General features: G+C 45.1%; 1 long non-coding RNA gene across 1 annotated transcript in view; it reads left to right on the top strand.

The window, feature by feature from the left end:
- LOC129150891 (uncharacterized) overlaps positions 1-21599 on the top strand; it is a 129881-nt gene that overhangs the window by 36870 nt on the left and 71412 nt on the right. The window contains exon 2 of the long non-coding RNA XR_008557674.1: positions 18980-19054. This is a non-coding gene — a long non-coding RNA (uncharacterized LOC129150891). The remainder of the gene's footprint in view (positions 1-18979; positions 19055-21599) is intronic.

Here is a 21599-nt window from a genome sequence, read left to right as displayed (position 1 = left end):
CCTGGCCTGTGGGGATTGGGCCGAAACCAATCTCTGGGTCCGGGGTGCAGGTGAAGCAGATTCAGGGCCGACAGTGCCCCAGCAGCAACCTAACCCACAGCCGATTCCGTGAGGAAACGGGCTCCCTCTACTGGTCAGAGTGTCTGCCCCGTGGTGGTCATTGCACTTCATAGCTACTGAGTGAACAGTGGAACGGTCGGATGGTCGCTTAGGCTTATATATGTATATATATATATATATATATATATATATATATATATGTGTGTGTGTGTGTGTGTATGTATATATATATATATATATATATATATGTATATATATGCTAGGAGATGATATATGCAAAGGAATGAAGCAAACATAGAATAAGGTAAAGAGGATGTGTAGTATGAGATTGGAATTTATTGGAAATTAACGTGTTATTCAGTTTGGTCCTCACTGAGAAGGTGATAGTTGAGTAAAATCTTGAGGAAGGTACAAGGGTTACCCAGGCAGATCGCTGATGGAAGTGAGTCCCTGACAGAGCTCACAGCTTGTGCAAAAGCCCCGAGCAGAGAACATGTGTGGCTTCCCTACAAGGCTTGTGTAGGGTGAAAAGAGAACCAGGCCGTCGAAACCCTTGTGGCGACCTGGACACGTGCTGCCCAATTTCTCTTTCAAGAAAGAACTTGCTGCCCAGTGTGGAGAGAGTGGTCAGCAGGCGAACTGGAGCTGCCTGCTCCTTCAGAGTTGCCTTCAGCTAGAGCAGTGGTTCTCAACCTTTCTAATGCCGCGACCCTTTAATACAGTTCCTCATGTTGTGGTGACCCCCAACCATAACATTATTTTCGTTGCTACTTCATAACTGTGATTTTGCAACGAAAAATTGAGAACCGCTAGCAGGGTCGTCTAAGACCATCGGAAAACACAGATATTTACATTACGATTCATAACAGCAGCAAAATTACAGTTATGAAGTAGTAACGAAAATAATGTTATGGTTGGGGGTCACCACCACATGAGGAGCTGTATTAAAGGGTCGCGGCATTAGGGAGGTTGAGAACCACTGAGCTAGAGCGTTGACTCGCCCAACATCACATCTTCCCAGGAATCCTGCATCCAGCTGCCGAGTGGAATGAAAACCCGTCCCTTTCTGCCACGAGGGGACTTAAGGGCGGCTCCCTAACAGTTGGCTAAGCTTCCTAGGGCTTCGTGGGAGTTCATGTCCTTCTGCCCAATTCTGCTTCCCCTTTCCCGTCAAGGCTTTGAACTTCCAGAGAAGCCCGTCTGTGACAGCCCTGAGCTAATGGCATTAGGATGTGTGCCACGGGAAGTGGCTCTAGGCATTCCTCTCGCAGTGAAATCGCTGCGTCGCCGCAGGTGTGCATCTGCACGGTGGCTGGGCCCAGTTCTCCCAGGCCTTCCATCCATTTGCACTCTGCATGCAGGGATGGGAACTGCGGGCTCCGTTCTGGCCAACACTGAATAGCACTTCCTTCCTTTTAACACATAGATGCATCCTATTGTCTTCTCCTTAAAGACGTCTTGTTGCTGTTGAGCAGCGGGTTACTTTAGAAAGTTATTAGACAGTCTTATTGCCGCCCTTCAAAGATTGCCTTTAAAACCTGCGTGCCTTAAAGGTTTTTCTCCTGGGCGTAAGCGCTTAGCATTTTTGTGAAGTGGGGCCTGGTTGTGTTCTCCTTGGGTTTGCCCTACTTGGGTTTGATGAGCTTCATGATTCTGTAGGTTTATAGCTTATATTTAACTTTTTAAAAATCTTGGGTATTATTTTTACAATAATTCTCCTACCCAATTCCTTTTTCATCTTTTTTTTAAAAAAAAAATATTTTATTGATTTTTTACAGAGAAGAAGTGAGAAGGATAGAGAGTTAGAAACATCCATTAGCTGCCTCCTGCACACTCCCTACTGGGGATGTGCCTGCAACCAAGGTATATGCCCTTGACCGGAATCGAACCTGGGACCCTTCAGTCTACAGGCTGATGCTCTATCCACTGAGCCAAACCGGTTAGGGCTAATCTCTTTCTTGTACTCCAATTTTATAAGTATTATATATTTTTACTCTGTCTAGCATGTCCCGTAGGCTTCCTTCCACTATCATTATTATCTCTTCGTTTCAGTTTTTACATTCTTTTTTTGTTTTGAGTTTACTAATTTTGGGGTCTGCTGTTCTGAACTGCTATTGAACCTATTTATTGAGCTCTTCATTTTATAAATACTATTTTTAGTTATGGAACGCTCGTTGTTAATTTTTTATAACTTCCGATTGTGCCTTATAATTTTTCATCATTCACCGTTTTGCCCATCATTTTGTTGAACTCTGAATTTATTCTTTTCAACTTGTTGCAACACCGGCCACTCTGTGGGTTTGCTTCTATAATATGCTTCTTTCCAAAGGTCATGTGGTGTTGGCCCTGAGAACACCGGTGCGCCGGTCACTTCTAAACAAGGCGGGATGACCTCTGTGAAGCCACACTGGCTTGTAAACATTTTCTTCCTCACAACGCAATGTGTGCTCTCCAGTGCAAATGATTAAACGCCTCCCCTTGAAGACGCTGCCAGGGACTTCTGAACCCACAGAAACACAGGGCGTGCCCTAACCGGTGTGGCTCAGTGGATAGAGCGTCGGCCTGCGGACTCAGGGGTCCCGGGTTCGATTCCGGGCAAGGGCATGTACCTTGGTTGTGGACACATCCCCAGTAGGGGGTGTGCAGGAGGCAGTTGATCGATGTTCCTCTCTCATCGATGTTTCTGGCTCTCTATCTCTCTCCCTTTCTCTCTGTAAAAAAAATCAATAAAACATATTAAAACAAAACAAAACCCAGGGTGTGTCCTGGCCTTTGCAGACGTTGGTTGATCAAGTTCGTGAGAGAAAACTGCAGACACAGAATACGTGTGCAATCACTGCATGTGAAATGGTGGGACAGCAGCTGCGGGATCATAGTTCAGGGAGAAGAGGCAGGGGTGTGGGCTGCAGTAACAGCAGCGGTTACAGCAGGAATCTCGAGAGAGCCAGTTCTTACAGAACATCCGGCCGTATGACTGGCGTAGAACTGCCCTGAGAGAATTGTCCCTTCTTCACCAGAATAGATTTCCTATCATACTGCAGCAGAGCTTGGTGACATTCGATCTTCAAGAGTTTAATTCCTATTTCTGATTGTTAGACTTCCAATGTTGATGTTCAAATTGAATTCATAGGGGACACCATCCTCGCTTGCTTCTACCTTTTTTTTTTTATGTCTATCAGTAGCTCTTTGTCTTCACGTGTCTGCTTTTTCAGAACCGGAATGTAATTAAATTAATTGGTTTAAAAATACACTGTGTCATGCTGTGAATATTGGGTTTAAATACAATTGCAGTAGGTTGCACTAATTAATTAATTGGGTTTTATTTCACAAGCTTAGAGTTAAGGATGCTTGAGCATAATATGTAAATTTATGCAGAATGTGCAAATCAGTATTTTGATTTAAGCATCTTGTTACATAGGAAAAAAATATTGAGAAAAAGCCTGATGTAAGCTGGATTTATTTATCCTACGGTTGATTTCTCACAAAAGCAACACCAAATGGTGGCTGGATTGGGTGGGGCTAATATAGAGGGAGATGGACTTAGAAACCTAGAACTTAGAAAATTCAAAGTTTAACTTATTTCCACATGGATATAGCTCAAGTGTCTAAAGGGAGGACAAAAGGTATTGATTAAAATGAAAACTTTTCTGAGTTGGCTTTAAAGAACCGGTTTATACCTTAACTGATATTTCTTCTTTTATTAGCGTCCTCAATTGCATGCATGCAGTCAGCCAGCATTTAATAACCTGGTACTTATGATAATCTTGGAGATAGGCAGACTAACAGAGTGCAGTCCTTTATAAGGAACAGAAAACCCAGCTATTGCGGTTTAAGTAAGTCGATGTTTGTTTTTCTCACACTATAGAAAGTCTGAAAGCAGCGGTCCCTGGGTTAGTTCAGTGGCTCAATATTCAGTTCAGAACTGGTCAGTGCTTAGGTCTCTCAGATTTTCTTGGCCTTTACTTCATGGTCCAGGATGGTTACTCCAGCCTTGGCCATCAATTCTGCTTCTAAGAAAAAAAAAAAAAAAAGATGGGGGAGAGGGAAAGGGCTGTTTCTTGAATAACTTGGCATTTTTACTGAGGAACGGGGGCCCTTCTCTCGTGGGGAGCCTTTCCGTTGCGCCTGTGGTCGCACCCAGGATACAGGTCCAAGTCTAAGGCCATCACAGGCCTGGAGCCGTGCTAGCGCGGGGGCTCATTGTCCCGTCATGACGTGTGACTTGTGGTGGGTGCAGCCACTCTCTCCCATCAAAATCCCTCCCCGCTGTTGTCTGTGCCTTTTTGAGTCAGAGGAAAAGAGGGACAGTGACAGTGTAGCTTTCATGTGAGGAATGACCGTGTATGCCCCAACTTTCACCTCGGAATATTAAGAGAAGTAGCTTCGTAGCCCACAGCCACATTTCTTCACGCCCTCTTTCCTCACTCATTCTGTTCTGCCAGCTCTCAAGACTCACTTGGTTGTTCCAAGGTGTTCCTCTTGATTCCTTTCCCTCAGGTTCCCACCAAACCCCAGCGCTCTCCTTGCTGAGACCCAGGGCTGCTCCCACGGCAATTGCCAAGTTCCCTCCCTCTCTTCCACCTGCACTGCCATTCGCATGTCTTCATTCACTTCATCTTTTCTTCCACCGACCAGTTCTGTCTACCACCTCCTCCTCTTTCTGCTGCCTCATTTGATGTTCTCAACTGAGCAGGAATCCCTGAGAAGTACAATAAACTCTGACAGCCTCCTTCAAGAAATTCAACCTGTTAACTTAAATTCTGCAGCACAGAGGACGATCCAAGTACTAGGCAGAAGGTAGCCTTCCTCCTTAGACAAGGAGAACAAGAGAGTAAGGAAGTAGAAAAGAAAGAAATACTTACATATCAATAGTTTTGTTATGGTTACATGATAAACTCTGCAACAGATGTTCAAATGAATACTAATTCTTCAGCACAGAGAATAAATGGAGACATTTGGGAAATAGGTGATTAGCTCTTTTGTTTGTATTTTGTTAATCCTCATCCAAGGATATTTTTTCCATTATTTCCCAGAGAGAGTGGAAAGGAAGGAGGAGAAATGGAGAGAGAGAGAGAGAGAGAGAGAGAGAGAGAGAGAGAGAGAGAGAGAGAGAGAGAAGAGGAGAGAGGGAGGGAGAGAGGGAGAGGAGAGAGAGGAAGGAGAGGGGAGGGGAGGGGAGGGGAGGGGAAGGGAGGGGAGGGGAGGGAAGGGGAGAGGGAGAGAAATATTGATGTGTTGTTGTCTCCCATGCCCACCAGGACTGGGGATGGAGCCTGCAATCCAGGTACATGCCCTTGTCTGGGAATCAAACCTGAGACCCTTTGGTGTGTGGGTCAACGCTCTAACCACTGAGCAACTGGCCAGGGGCTAGGTAATTGACTCTTTTGTAGTTAAGAAATAAAATGGAGCCCAGAGATGTGGTAGGAGGCACTGGTAAGGTTCGGCCAAGACAAGAATAAAATTACAGGATAGATATTGTAGAATAATTTACACACTAGTTTCCACTCTAAGTTTATTTTCCCTTCCTTCTTTATTTTATTTTTAATTTCAGCCATTCAATATTTCTAACATTGTTTTCTGATTAACCTAAATTTACTCTATAAATCTTTTCTCACTAGAAAGAAAAAGATTAGATTTCATACATTTTTCTCTGCTCATTTCACCTCTCCCCATACCAGTTCTTCATGAGATATTTTTACATTAAATGGCTTTGTAGGAAAAGGCAGGATAATTGCACAATTTACCTGTGTTTCCTACTTCCCACACTTTGAGAGCTATCCCCTCTTAGATAATGAAATATTTGCCTTTAATTGTGGTGCTATGGAGGCACGCTGGCTTGTTTGCCAGACTTGTGACCATTCCAGTTAAGGTGCCAATTTTGTAGGGATTTTTGAACGGGTTTCATCAGAATCTGACCTCAGTGATTTCCACATTGACAATACCAGAAGTCTTTAACTGGGACTTCATAAATTTATTCATGCATGTGGGCGTCACACAAGCATTGGAGAGTTCTGACAAATATATTGAATTTGTTGGACTCAGTACAGCGTTAGTAGAAGGCATTTTCCCATGGCCCCAGTCCAGCCTCATTTGTAGGCTGGAGATTTCCTCCCGCGGGGATGACATGTCGGGAGGTGGTATAGATTTTCTGGTCAAGCTGATATTGGGATAAAAAGGGCTCTATTTACCTTCAGGACCAAGAGCAGCATCCTTCTAGCAATCAATGCATTCTATTTGGTTCCGTGTCTTCGTTGCAAGCTGAATTCTTCCCTAATTTGGCTTCTCTCTTGCCTCACTTACCCCTTCTCCAGGCCTGGGAACCCATAATGCTGTTTCCAGGGGCTCCTGTGCCCCCAGAGTTGAGTTGGGGTACAGGTGACGGGGAAGGGCATGTTTCGGCTGAGGGACTTGCTTGCCTTTGGGTCTCCCCAAGATTTCTTTGATCAGAAGCTCCCGTTGAAAGTCTCTGACATGCGGCTTCCCTACTCCTCTGGTTGGCGGCTTTGCCACCCTCCCGCGGCCACCTGGCCCAGCTGCTCCTTCGCGGCTGCCCTGGCCCTCAGGGCCCACGGGAACCTTGGAACAAGCACCCAGATCCTCCGGCCTGCCATGTGGCCGTGGCTGTGTGCGGCCCTGGCTGTGTGCGGCCCTGGCTGTGTGCGGCCCTGGCTGTGTGCGGCCCTGGCTGTGTGCGGCCGTGGCTGTGTGCGGCCGTGGCTGTGTGCGGCCGTGGCTGTGTGTGGCCGTGGCTGTGTGCGGTCAGTGTCCAGGGCTCGGGCAAATCTGAAGTGGGTGACCATCACCTGAGCCAGGAGAGGCCTCTGCGGTATCTGTGATGAGTGAGCCGCACGTCCGCTTTCTAGGGGTCTGCTTCTTCCCTGGTGAGGGAGACATGATTCAAGGTCACATGTGTAGGCACTGCGCCTGGTTTGCAGGCGTCCACCTCCCCTGGAAAAGAAAGGGTCACCGATATGCATTCCCATGTTCTGTGTCTAAGTTCATGAGAGTCCAGAGGCCAATTGGCCTGCCCTGGGAGGGAGGGTTTCCCCGGTAAAGGGACCTGAGCAGAGAGCCAGAGTGGACAGGGGGTAATAGAATATGAGGGTCACAAGGCCCACCGTCCCTCCCGCTCTGAAAGTGGACAGCACATGGCAGGAATGGGGAGGATGTGACCAGATTGGCAGGGAGGAGGTCGTGGTGGAGGACAGATTAGGGAGGGCGATTCGAAATGTTGCTGTTGATGTTGAGGAGATGAGAGTCCTGGCCCTGGCCGGTGTGGCTCAGTGGATAGAGCGTCAGGCTGTGGACCGAAAGGTCCCAGGTTCAATTCTGGTCAAGGGCACGCACCTTGGTTGCAGGCTTCTGGCCCGGGAGGCAACCAATTGATGTGTCTCTCTCACATTGGTGTTTCTCTCTGTCTCTCCCTCTCCCTTTCACTCTCTCTAAAAAATCAATGGAAAAACATCCTCTGGTGAGGATTAAAAAAAGAAAGAAAAAAAAAATGAGAACCCCAAATGAAGAACCTGATAATAAATCCTTTATAAGATGAGTGGCTTCCAAAGCATTTCTTTCAACAAAATGTAGGAAAGACCCTAACTAGGTTGACACTTAATTGAATATTAATTTTGATAAGATGTGATTTTTTTTTTACATAAAACTTGGGGACAGTTTAAATAATTGAGTAATGTTACCAAAGGAAAAAAATAGACTTTTAATTTTCTACTACTTATTTATCTGAACAAGGTTGCTGGAACGCTTACTTCAACATACAAGTAGAAAAATAAAATTGATGCAGAACTGCCTCTTATTCTAGCAATAATTAATAGGTATTCACAAATACATGAACTAATTTGAAAAGTTTCATCTCTCTCACTAAGATATGTGTTTTTGATAATATTTTTATTGTACATTTATTACCAAAAGATCAAATGCATTTATGTTGCATTTACATAATACATGTTTCATAATAGCTAATTATATTATAATTATCACACCATTTAATTAATATTTAGAGTCTTATGCTACTGAATAATAGAAATATATGCATGGGTTACTAATATAAGAGCTCTTACATAAAATATATTACATAAAAATGAAATTCTGCAGTAAAATGAAATGGAAATATGAATTCAAAGAGAAGAAAAAATGATATAAAAACCAGTTTGGTTATATATATATTTTTTAGATGGCTGTTGGAGGGTATCAAATTGCCATGGTTATTTTCCATTAGATATATTTAAATGAGCTAAGAAACAGTTTTCTTTAAACAAATCAACATTTACGATATGCCAGAAATTACATCTTTGCAACTACTGGAAAATATGTTTAAAGTTTTAGATGTCAACTTAAAGATGTGAGAGCTGTATATGTTTTAAAAATTATTTTTGGAAGTATTTAAGCAAAATATTTGGAGGGGTTTCTCCTAAAAATGCATTTGCATGTCACACATAGTGTTTTTACTTAGATTGTCTGTTTTTCATTATTAAAAACTAGAGGCCCTGGTGCATGAAATTCATGCACGTGGGTGGGGGGTCCCTCAGCCTGGCCTGCACCCTCTCGCAATCTGGGATCACTGGCTCCTAACCACTCACCTGCCTGCCTGATACCCCTAACTGCTCTCCTGCTTGCCTGATCGTCCCTAACCACTCTGCCTGCCTACCTAACTACCCCTAACCACTCTACCTGCCTGCCTCATCACCTCTAACCACTCTGCCTGCCTGCCTGATTGCCCCTAACTGCCTCTGCCCCTGCCGCCCTGGCTTCATCTGGAAGGACGTCCAGAAGGTCGTTTGGCTGTCTGATCTAATTAGCATATTACGCTTTTATTATTATAGATAATAAAGTTTTCTAAAACTGCCCACATTCACTTTTTGCACAGATTTGGGAGACGTTAATTATTGAATGGGTGGTGACAGAGGCAGGGCCTGGGGGAGGGGAGGGTACTGGCTCCCCTCAGGCTCCCTCTTGGAGCTGAAAAGGCCCAGGCGGTGGAATAGGATAGGGGCCAGGTCAGGGCCACATGGGGACTGTAGTGCCTATTTCTGTGCTTATCACCTGACAATTTCCATTTACTGTCCTTCCCAGTGACGTTTTATTCCATGGCTTTATATTTTATCTCTTTAAGTAAATGCTTTGCTTCTTGAGAGCCTTCTTTTGAAAATTACTTTTCCTACACAGCTACTATAATCTTTGGCCGAGATATATAGTAGTATACTATATGTGGTATACAACCTATCTTTATTTGTTTAAATCCACAGACTCAAAAATAATACCTTGATCGTGAGCAAACTAGTGAGGATCATGAATGCCACTTGTTAGGAAGAGAGCGGGATGGGATGGAGGGCTTATTTGGATATGCAGTTGAACCTTGAACAAAACGGGTTAGGGCTACGTGGGCCACTTCTATGCGGACTCTTTTTCAGTAGTTACACAGTTGTCTCTCAGGTCCTCAGAACCCCCGGCGTTCACACCTGCAGATTCAACCACCCACAGGTTGCAAACAGTCTTTTCCATCCGTGGTTGGGAACCTGCAGATGTGGAGGCAGACTGCACGCAGTGATACGTGCCATTGTTCAATGAAGGACTTGAGGATTTGCATATTTTGCCATAGATGAGAATATCAAACCCCCACAGATACTGAGGGGTGACTGAGTTTTGGGGGTAGTAAAACGCTGTACACAGATTTTTGACTGCGGGGAGCCGGCACCTCTAACCCTGGTGTTGTCCAAGGGCCAGACGGATTGAATTTGAGCTGAGTTGGAGGCTGGGGCTGCGGGCGTACAGACCTCTCATTACATTGGAAAGGTTTCCCCTCCAAGCCCTTCTGGGTCCATGAACTGCTCCTTTAGGAGAAGGAAAAGCCCCTTTCTTCGGCACATGCAGCCTCAGATCAAGGCTCATGTTTAGCTAGAAGGACCCCTCCTTCCCCTTCCCAATCATGTGTCCTGTGTCACCTACCGAAGGAGTTTGCACCTCTGCATGGCAGGTGATTGCTGGCTTACGCGATGTGTAGACATGTATTTGCTTTCTTTAAAACCAGAAAACTCTCCTGGCAAAACACACACACACACAGACACACACACACACACACACACACACACACACACACACACACACACACTAAGATGTACTATAGTTCTAGACAGGCTCACGTGTAAGGGTTTCCTGCTGGCTTCATGTTAACTTTTGTATTCAGTGGAAGTAAGCTCTGCTTGACAGCTGGGGAACTTCATAGCTCTGCCTGCCTCCAGGTAGATAGTCTATATTTTATCTCCTGCCACAAACTCCTCTTTCTCTTTTCTCTTGCTGTGCCTAAAATTCACAATACCAGAGCAAATCAGTTTGTCTTTGACAAATGCTGAAGTATTACCTATGGAATGCCATGATTAAACAACACATTTTATCAGGGAAAGAAGGAAGATATCATGAATTAGTTTCGCTGTGGAAGAATTGTGTGTGTGTTTTTTAAATAAGTTTGATCCCAACCAGTGGAGTAGAGGTGATCATTCATTTACGTGTTTTTTTCACCCAGCATACTATACTTTATATTTTAGGCGCTGTCATTGGTGTCAGAAAGAAACAAGCGAAACATTTCTCTCTCCTTAAGGCACTCAATAGAGTGAAATAGAACGGCGTGCCCTCAAAACGCAACGCGGTAATTGTATGTGTTTCACAGAGGCAGGTGCCAAGCAGTGAAGCAGGGGTGCAAGGTAGGAAGAGGCGATCTGCTAGATGAGGAGGACTGCACCAGGAAACACGCTCTGGTTAGTCAACGGTTGAGTATTGGTGTCTTCCTCAAACCCATACTTGCAGCCCTCACTTCCAAAGTAACGGTGTTTGAGGCGGGACCTTGGGGAGGTGATCAGTTAGATCAAGCCAGGGGTTGGCAAACTCATTAGTCAACAGACCAAATACCAACAGGACAACGATTGACATTTCTTTGGAGAGCCAAATTTTTTAAACTTCAACTTCTTCTAACGCCACTTCTTCAGAATAGACTCACCCAGGCTGTTGTATTTCGTGGAAGAGCCACACTCAAGGGGCCAAAGAGCCTCATGTGGCTCGCGAGCCACGGTTTGCCGACCACTGGATTAAGTCATGAGGGTGGTGCCCTCCTGAGGAGATCAGTGGCCTTACATAAAGAGAAGGAGAGGTCACTCCCCATGTGCACCATGGGAAAAAGCCAAGGAAGACAGCTCAGGAGGTGGCCCTCTGCAAGCCAGGAAGAGAGGCTGCGGCGGAGCTGACCCTGTTGGTACCCTGCTCGCAGGCCTGCAGCCGGCAGGGCGGAGAGGAAAGAAATGCCTGCGGCGGACGCCCCCAGTGTGTGGTATCTGTTATGGCAGCCAGAGCCAGCACAGAGTGGAACGTGATTCCTATAGAGAAGTTTCCCCAGGACGGTGCACTGAGTATCTCCCCTTGGACCCACGGGTCTGACCTCCAGGCTTCTCTGGCTTGCTCTTTAGCCACCAAACTGCCCCCTGGTTGTGGGCACTGAGTCCTATCTGCTGCATATCATGACCATTCCTGACGGCGTGAGCAGGGAGAGAGAGGCCTCCAGGCACGTTCTCAGGTGCAGAGGTCCGAGGGAGGGAACTCCGGCATGTGCAGTAGAAAGCAGGGGAGAGGAAGAGGAGGGTAGAGCTGCAATGAGGGGATCACACCATGAATTACAGGACCATTTCCCTCTGTGTGGGAGACCCTTCGCTAGTCACTATGCATGCGTTATTGCATTTAACGCTCCTGACAAGTCTCATTTTAAAAGAGAGGTGGGAGCTAAAGGCCTCGAGTCAGTGCCCGAGTCACCCAGCTAGTGCGTGTGGAGCGGGCCACGTGGCCAGGAGGGTCTGCACCAAGCTCTTGGCACCTGCCCAGGCCCACCTCTCCAGGCAAGTGTTTGCAGTCGCGCCCCGGACTTGGGTTTGATTAAGTGGACGAAGGAGAGGAGATTTACAAGGCTGGGCTGCGCTGAGATTTCTGCTTTAAAAAGAACATCCTGGTAACAGTGCAGGGAAAGATTGTGGCGTTGCAGGGCTGGAGGCAGCGAGACCAATTTAGAGGCTTTTCTACGGCCAGGAGAGGAGAGCCGGGTCGTGCAGGGTCAGTAATTAGGGAGGCAGAGGGCAGAGGCCGTGCGTGGCAGCCAAGGGGACCGCCGAGATGAGCTGTGGCTGGAGATCCAGATGGAAGCTGTCCTGGGGTTCTCGGTGTGGGTGCCTGCGCTTGTTAATGACGATTCCTGGACAAAAGGAGCAACCACATGGCGGCAGCCATAGAGGAGACGGGGCTGCCTCTCTCAGCTTCATGGCCTTTGTGCTGGGACTCGGAGAACCGGGAGAAGTGGGACTTCTGGTGATGAGAGAGGGACGAGGAAGAAGCCAGGAGAAATAATGGGAAAGCTGAGACACATTTGTGGGAGATTAATTTTCTGGTGTGTTTAGAGTCGTTTTATTAAAGCACACTTTGTACCCCATGTACACATTTTTCTATGACTAGAGGCCCGGTGCATGAGATTCGTGCACTCGGGGGTGGGGGGGCGTCCCTCCGCCCGGCCTGCACCCTCTCGCAGCCCAGGAGCCCTCAGGGGGTGTCCGTCGGACATCCTTAGCACTGCCACCACTGCGCTCACCAGCCGTGAGCCCGGCTTCTGCCCGAGTGGTGCTCCCCCTGTGGGAGCGCACTGATCACCAGGGGGCAGCTCCTGCATTGAGAACTGCCCCCTGGTGGTCAGTGCGTGTCATAGCAACCGGTCGTTCCGCTGTTTGATCAATTTGCATATTACCCTTGTATGATATAGGATTTATTGGTACTTCTTTCAGTCTGCAGGCCAGAGCTCTATCCACTGAGCCAAACCAGCCAGGGCTATTGGTACTTCTTTAAATGTAACTTAAGACAAGGTTTGTCAGAGAAACACTGCATGTTACAAAAGGTATTGGAAAAGGTCAAAAAGGGCCTGTGTGGCTTTGTGGGTCCAGGTACCACACGTTAGCTTTCCTTTATTTCATCACGTGACTGCAAAGTTCCAGTGCACACGCCCAGCCCGAGAGAAAGCAGCCTGGTCCCACGGGAGGACAGCGAGCACTGGCCACGGCGCGCACACCTCGGTGCTGGGGACGCGTGGTCCGGAGGCTCTGCACCCCGGAGGCCGGCCTGCCTGTGGCACCAGCAGAGCAGCAGGCCTCCCCCCGAGGGCTCACGAGGCCCCGGAGACGGCTGCTTCCTCCCCGCCCCGGCCCTGGCCCTCCCAGCGGCCTTGAAACTAGGGCCGAGGGGCCGTCTGCCACGAGGAGGTCGCAGCGTGGACAGCTCTTCACTTGTTCGTGGGCATGAGGGTTGGAGTTCAGCCTGGATTCTTCCGGACCAGAACCCTGCTCCTTTCCTCGGATTGCACGGTGTCCCTGCCAGCAGGCGGGGGCATCGCGTGCTGACATGAAGGTGCAGCTGTCACAGGAGCGGGAGCCGGGCTGTTTCAGGAATCTGTGATGTTTTCTGATTTCGTGAAGGGAGAACATTCTGGGAAAGGAGGAAGCACAGGGACTCTTTTCAGAGTCCCTGTCCCACGGTGGGAGACTGTGCGCGATGACCCAGGAAGGCGCCCGGAGGTGGAGGGCGTCGGGCACAGCCATGCAGCCACGTCCCAGCCCTGATCGCCCGGGGCCCAGGACACGGCTGGAGCCCACGCGTGCCTTCGAACGTGATGCGGGGTCCCATGTGCGAGCGGTGTTTCCGCTCATGCTATATGTTTTAGGTTTCCTGACGTAGACTATTTGGGAATTTTAGGAATTGACAGAATTTCCATAGCATCCATGATGAACGTTCTCCAGGGAGCAAAGAGACCCAAAATAGATGCTTTTAGGAGACTTTGAGCCTTCATTTTGTCTTAGCTTGCAAACCTCCTAACCCAACCAAACAGTCCTGAATTCGAGGCTCTATTTTTGCGTTTTAGCGCTCATCTGGAAATCGTTTGTTCTGAACCATAAAGGACCCGATTTCAAACGTAATTTAGGTTCAGTGTGTAATTTCAGGTCTAGCTTGCAGACGTGTGGGAAACATTTTTTACATGTTTTTGGTGCGCTTTCAAAAAGTCTGGGTGTAGGTTGAATACTTTTAATTGATCATAAAAGGGCCTCTGCAAATGCCATCGGATGGCAGTGACAAAGGGAGCTCCTTAGTCCGACTTTTGACGACTTTCCCGCATGATCCTGGCGGCATTACTTGTGTGGCAGGGACTGCTTGAGGCACATTATTGGGTTGCAACATTCCATGTCTTGGCTCAGCCCCAGGAGGGACAGAGAGGAATGGGCAAGAGCTGCATTGGGGAGGCCAAGGGTGTAGCAAGGTGAGCTGAGGCCGCACGGGGGCCGAGGAGCCAGAAGACATTCATCACAATGCCTTCTCCACTCACATGAAATCATGTATACCTATCACAGGATGCTATACACATACACACACATACATGCGTATGTATACATACATACAAACATGTACATATATATGAGTGTATATACCTCATGTGGTATTGTTTCATTTGGGCTCACGTTGCCTAAAAAGTTAAGGCTTTTAAAAAAAGAAACCACAACAGGACAAAAACGTGCCACACTGTCCACCAAATTTATTTTACAGAATTTCCCTAGCGTCCCGGTTGCACATTCTATTTGAAGCTTCCCCAGATTTTGACTGATATTCTCCTGCAACCATTTTTTCCCCACAAATGCAACTCGTGTCCTTATGTCAACAGGGCCAATAAAAAGAGGAGAGACAAATGCACATGCCTGCTGTGGGGTGAGCCTCGATGGAAACTTCTGAGCAGACTGTAAGTCACAGGCGGAGGCAAATAGAAAGAGACCTTCAGAATCCGTGCGACTGGGAGGGAGGGGGTGGCAGATCCGGGAGAAATCACTAAGGCATCTTTGCAAAGCTGGGTGGTCTAATCTAGTAGGCGAATTCAGGGACAGGTCCTCCTTTGCATGTAAAAGCCCACCTGTTGAAACATGAGCATGCAGTATACCAGGTTACCGGTTAATAATGCGGACTTTGTAATCAAAGAAAACACGATAATTTCAAGAGAAACATCAAAAGTGCTTTATTCAAAGTAATGTCCGTCGCTAGCTACACATTTCCTCCATCTTTCAGGTAATTTGTGGATACCGTCCCAATAGGACTTTTCTTGTTTTGAGGCAAACTATTCAGAGACCCAATTTTCTACTTCTTTGTACGTTTTGAAGTGCTGCTCAGAAAGTGCGTGTGCCATCGATCGGAACAAGAGGTCATCTGAAGGAGCAAGGTCTGGTGAATATAGTGGGTGGGTTAATACTTCCCAGGCAAGATCTTTTAACGTGTCTTTAACTGGTTTTGAAGTGTGTGATGGTGCGTCATCATGAAGCAAAATTACTTTGCCATGTCTTCTGGCACATTCTGATTATTTCAAGATCAAAGCGTGATTCATATTGATTATTTGTTGTCGGTAGCAATCAGTATTAATGGTTTCACCTGGTTTTAGAAGCTCATAATACACCACACCTTCCTGATCCCACCAAACGCAGAGCATTGTCTTCTTTCCGAAGCGATTTGGCCTTGCAGTCGATATTGATGGTTGGCCTGGATCAACCCATGATTTTGTGCATTTGGGATTCTCAAAATAAATCCACTTTCATCGCCAGTCACAATTCGATGCAAAAAAGACTTTCTTTCGTGTCGTTGAAGCAACATTTTACTGATGACTTTTCGGTTTTCCATTTATCTTTCGTTCAGTTGACGTGGCACCCATTTTCCTTCCTTTACAATCTTTCCCATTGCTTGTAAACTATAGGAAATAGTTTGCTGAGCAACGTTTAATCTTTCTGCAAGTTGTTTTTGAGTTTGACACGCATCTTCATCCAGTAATGCTTGTAATTGTTGGTCTTCAAACTTTTTTGGTTGACCTGGACGTCTTTGTCTTTCAAATCGAAATCATCCCTTTTAAAGCGTTTAAACCAGCATTCACAAGTATCTTGAGATGGAGCATGTTCACCATAAGCTTCCCCAAGTACACGGTAACTTTTTCTTCAAAATAAAGTAGTGCATTAAAACTTCCCACAAATGCTCTTATATTTTGGCACGAAATTCGACATATTTAAGCGTAAAAATATCTATGATGTTAACACCTTCAGCAAACTTGACATATGAAGTTTTGAAGCTTGTTGTCAACACAACAAAATAGCATACATATCAAATCGCATATATATCAACATATGTGTAACTCCATCTATTGAAAAAAATCCGCATTATTAACCGGTACACCTAGTATTTGACACAATTGGCAAAGTTTTGCAAAGCTGTGAATGTGTGCTGCTTTGGAAAACGATGAGGTTGAAAAAACTCTCTGTGCCACGTCAACCTTTTTGATGCCATCTTTTCCAAATACCCATGCACATTTGTGTGATCTGCCTGCGAGTAATAGTACAGGACATCTTTTCATGATCCTCAAGGGATACAGCAACACGTCTCCTGGTAAACACCAGTTGGAACTGTTTCCCTTCTTATGTAACGATGAGAAAAAGCCTTAGACTGTCTAACGTATGTCTGTCCAAGGGAATGTGATCTGAGAGTAATCAATAAAAAGGAATTTGAAGGCTCAGGGTGCAGTTTGGGTGTTAACAGGATCGGCAATAGCAACTATTTCTTGATAATGGAGCCAATTTATCTTTTCTGAAATGACAATGGAGACTATTACAGGGCAGAGGGACTTCAGCAAGTTTTCTTCTTTCACATTTCCTGCTGTGACACAGTAATTTTTCTATGCAGGAAAAAAAAAAGCTCAGGTGGCATTAATGTCATAGGCAGTGGGATATGCATATTAATTAGGGTTAGAATTAGAGTGTGGTCATAGTAACGGGATCATTTGCATTAAAAGCTTTATTTTGACAAGTAAATATCTGGGAATGAATGGCAACAGGTATATTTTTGACTTTGACCTTGAATTGAGCTTTGCTATCAATTAAAGAAGAAGAAGAAAAAGAATATGAGAGAGAGAGAGAGAGAGAGAGAGAGAGAGAGAGAGAGAGAGAGAGAGATAGAGGAGTGGAGGCAGAGGAAGGATCAGAGGAAGAAGTGCGGAGTGGGGAGAGCAGAGGCCACAGTGGAAGTCTGTGGAACTCAAGGTGGAAATAAAAAGGTGGCCAGAGATAAAAAAAGAGGGAGCATCTATTTTTTTTAAAACAAAAAAAGAGGGAGCATGCATTTTTACCTTCCTTTCTTCTTTCTGTTTTTCCATTTCTTGAATCAGTTAATATTCTTCTCACTGACTCTGCGTGGTGGCCTGAGAGGCTGGTGGAATTTGCCTGCCTGAAACCATTGATGCATAATACATTATACGGAATAATATTCTCACTGTCCTGTGAGCCCCGTGTTTCATTATCGCCAGAGCACTTTGATAGCATTAAGGTTCTTGGCAGACACGGAGAAACTCCTTGGACACCGCACATGATAGTGCATGTCGGTCTGCGTGTGTATTTACAGAAGTCGCTAAGCTCCCAACTGCTAACAAAAGCATCGTCCTATAAAAGCAAGCTATGTGTTTTTTTTTCTGTTTATGTGTCATGTCTAACTTCGTTTAACCTCCATCTATTAGCCAAACTAAATATATGTAGCTATATAGCACAAGTGGAGATTTTGAGTTACATAAGCCAAATCACGAAATATCTATCTCCCTTTATTCATAACAGCGAGGGCATGTACCCTTCAAAGAATAATACTAGCAGCGACCTTTTTTCTGTTGAATGTATGGCATTTTTATACTAATGGTAGCACAAAGTCCTGCTCATGAAAAGCTGATTGGAAAAGATAAAAATGTTAAAAAAGAGACCTTTACAACGAATGAAATTGTATAAAAATGGCATGAGGAAAATTCAGAGGTTGTCATAAAGTGTAATAATGCAAAGTTAGCAGTGAGAATTCAAAGTAAATTAAAGATAAAATAATTTAAATGAGCAAAAAGTGGGTCATCAAAATTGTATCGTGTTTTATTATGGTGAATAAAAATAAGCTTTTTCATCACACACATCATGAATTCATTAAAGGAATGTGCTTTAAATGGTTTGATTATGCTGATGGCCTTGTGTTCAGCTACCTGCTCTTTTGCGTGTTCTTTTAAAAACATTCTGCATATATTTTCCTGATGATTGGCTTGGGTATCAGCTGAAGTTGCAGTTAAGGAATAAGTTGAGGGGATTTTTCTCAAAGGACAGAACTCTGTCCTTGACCCACAGTCAGTCAATCACTTATTTATCACAGCTGGTGATAGGATGAAGTTTCCAGAAATCAACCCCAGTTTCAAGGGTCTGGAGCCTAAATTCTAGGAAACCAATGACTAAGCAAAATCAGTAGTTTAAATTAAAAAGGAAAATTAAAAATACCAATAACAAATGAACCCTCTTATCCATTTCTTCTCCCCTCCCCACTTTTTATTGTGTTTTCACAATCTTGTTGATGTCTTTTATTGAGGGTTTGGGATGTTTGAGTTGGAGAATCAAGAAGAATCAACATTTGCTTCTGGATTTCATAATCGAAGAAATTTAGAGAGCTTTATGGGTGCTCAACATAAGTTTTCTCTTCTGCCTTTTCATTCACAGTGGCCCAATACCAAATAGTCTAATTAGGATTACTAACTGAATAGGGGCGGGACAAGCCTTTATTTTACAGTATGTGATTTTTAACACGTACTTAAAAAATTCTAACTAGTATGCTCTTTGGAGCTACTCTCTACTGAGAGAGAATCTGCCATTATCTACCAAACTGAGGACTTTAGCCTTGTTTTATAGAATCCTTAGTAGGAATCAAAATGTTGATAATATATATTTTTTTGTAGAAACTTACATTGATAAAAATAGATTGATTTCTGAAAAGTCATTCTAAACTCATATCACCTCTATGACTATTTCAGGCCCAGACTCAAGCTACTTCATCTCACCAACATCAGAGAGAATCCACAGCAGATGGGCTCTGAGTTGCCCCAGAGGTAAGTCCTGATGTAAAATGAAATCGCGCTTCTCAAATGTTGATGTGCATCGTAGGGAGTTGCCAGGAATCTTGTTGAAATGTGGATGTGGATTCAGTTGGCCTGAGGTGGGGCCTGTAGTTATTCCTGAAGACTCCTAGGTGCTGCTGGTGCTGCAAGTTCAAGTCCCACACTTTCTATAACGAAGGAATAAGCGCATAACCTTTGGTCTTAACGGAGAGAAGCAGATGAATAATCCAAAATTCCTTCATAACTGGTTTTAGAATATTCTTTTGTACTTCTCTTATGAGTTTATATTGCATTTTAAAAATTTAGTAACTCTAATTAAAAAATTCTAAGGGAAAACTAGAAATATTTGGGAAAACCTTGAAAGTGGCAATGACTTTCTAATGCGATTTTCCTGATCACTGCAAAATTTTTTTGAGAGGCAATGTAATCAATTTATATGTTTGTTCTTGACAACATAGACCTTATTGTTCTTGACAACATAGACTTTATTTTTCTCTTGGACTCTTGTCTCTCAGTCTACATTGAAGTTTCTGTCTTAGGGAAGGGGTGTGTTGCATTGTTTGTACTTTATATGTCTTCTTATTGAGGTAATGTTAAAGATGATGGACGGATTCCCAATGCAGTATATAAAAATGATTTTGTCCATGTGCTATTGGGATATGTAAACTAGATTCCAGGCCCGGAGAGTAGGGAGTTCTGTAGAAGAAGAGCAGGAGGAGAAGAAAAAAGAAGAAAATGCAGGTTACTGCTCTCTTGGGTGCAAAGCCAACCTTTGATGAAATTTTGAAATGACAAAGTATGCCTGTGGCACTGAGTCATTTTCAAATATTCATCTATCTTTCCACTGTAGCCTGTCCCCTATGAGCTCCGATGCTCCATGTATTCAAATTACCTACACATGGGCGGTGTACATGGCCCATGTAGGATGCACAAATCGTTCTGTGCACCCTTTTGGGGACAACATTTCCTGCAATTGAGCGACATGCATCAGAATTGCCTGGAAAAACTTGTTTGCATGCAAATTCCTGTACTTAACGCAAATTACTGATTTAGAATCTCTGGGGTGGGGCCAAAAACTTTGCATTTCTTCCAAATTCTGGAAGTTGATGTTACATGCACTAAGGTGTAAGGACCACTAGCCTACATTTGGCATGTCATAGCAATCTACTCTGCTGCACATTATTGTTATTATGCAGCCCTCCAAGATTAAAAATCTAATTTCTCCAGCAGCTTGATGAGGTATTTGTCAAGGGACAGATCTATAGTATTTTCAAAGATATTTGGTTTTTAAAGGATAATTATTCTTAACTAAAATGCAATTCTATTTGGCAGAATTCTAGGCCTTGGGACAAAGAGAAGGGATGTCTGGTGTAAGTGTAAACAGGAAGAGGAGTTGGGGGGAGGTAGAACCACAAGGAGAGGATATTTATAACGGAGATCTTGCTCTGGAGTAAAATCTTCAAAGATGTTTCTCTAAGGAAACACCCGCACCCAATCACACACCAGCAGGTGTAGTTACCTTTGCCATGAGAAGGCAGGCTCTTCAGGTAATAGAGATTGGGGAGCAGGAGCGGAAATTTTGTGTGTAGATGATTTCCAATTTCATGATATTTTCCAGATGATTAAACCAGGGCCGGGGAGGGAGTGGCAATTCTCTTGTTTCACCAGTATCCATGCCTGAGTTTCTCCCAGGGAACCCGTCAGCAAAGTAGTTGATGAAAGCACCAGCCCGCCAACAACCGGTTATACGGCCAATAACGTCTTCCATTTCCTCTCTGTCTGTGGCTTTTTCCTTTGTTTCCTTCTTTCTGGGGAGGGCTGCATGTTGGTAGGAATTTAGATTTACTCTGTAAAACATGCTCCCAGGTAATGGAGGGTGACTTGTGGTGATAACTTTAAATAGAGAGAGACAGTCTGGGGTTGAAATGCAACATCACAGACCGTACAAGTTTAACTTTGATTCTGGCTGGGGCGCCACCCAGAGAGTCTTCTTTCCGTCTTTCTCCATTTCCTCCCCCACTCTTCATCTCTGAGACGGTGAGTAAGAACTACTGTGCAGCAGTGTCCTCTGGGAGTAATCAGTGTTTTTCCCCGAGATGAAAAATGGTTTGTATGTGGAGTGAACAGAATCACTTTAATTTTAACCACATGCTGTGCATAAAATAGGTCATTAGGCAAAAGTTAAAAAAAAAAAAAACCACTCAGAAGAAGACTGTGCTAAGGCACAAGCAATGCACTATTGGCAGACACGGCGGGCTGGAAGGTGAAGGTCTGCCATGGTAAGGGCCCTCAGACCTGCCCATCCAGCGTGAGGCTGAGGGGTGTGTTCTGAGGAGAGCAGATGTGGCTGTTCTTGGGCAGGGAGGTGAGGACCGTGGAGGGCACTGCTGCTGGCTCCCTGGAGGGCCCCCTGGAGGGCCCCCCGGGAGGGAGAAGAGACAGCGTCAGGGAAGAGCCCGCTCCGGCCTGAGTCCTGCCCAGCCTCCTTGGAGGTGCGGCCTCGCGCTGAGACAAGCTCAGGGTCCTGAAGGGAGGG

Source organism: Eptesicus fuscus, chromosome 12, assembly GCF_027574615.1.
Source record: "Eptesicus fuscus isolate TK198812 chromosome 12, DD_ASM_mEF_20220401, whole genome shotgun sequence".
In the NCBI taxonomy this organism is placed as follows: Eukaryota; Metazoa; Chordata; class Mammalia; order Chiroptera; family Vespertilionidae; genus Eptesicus; species Eptesicus fuscus.
The sequence above is the reverse complement of the archived record's forward strand: the minus strand, read 5'-3'. Positions and strand labels throughout refer to the sequence as shown.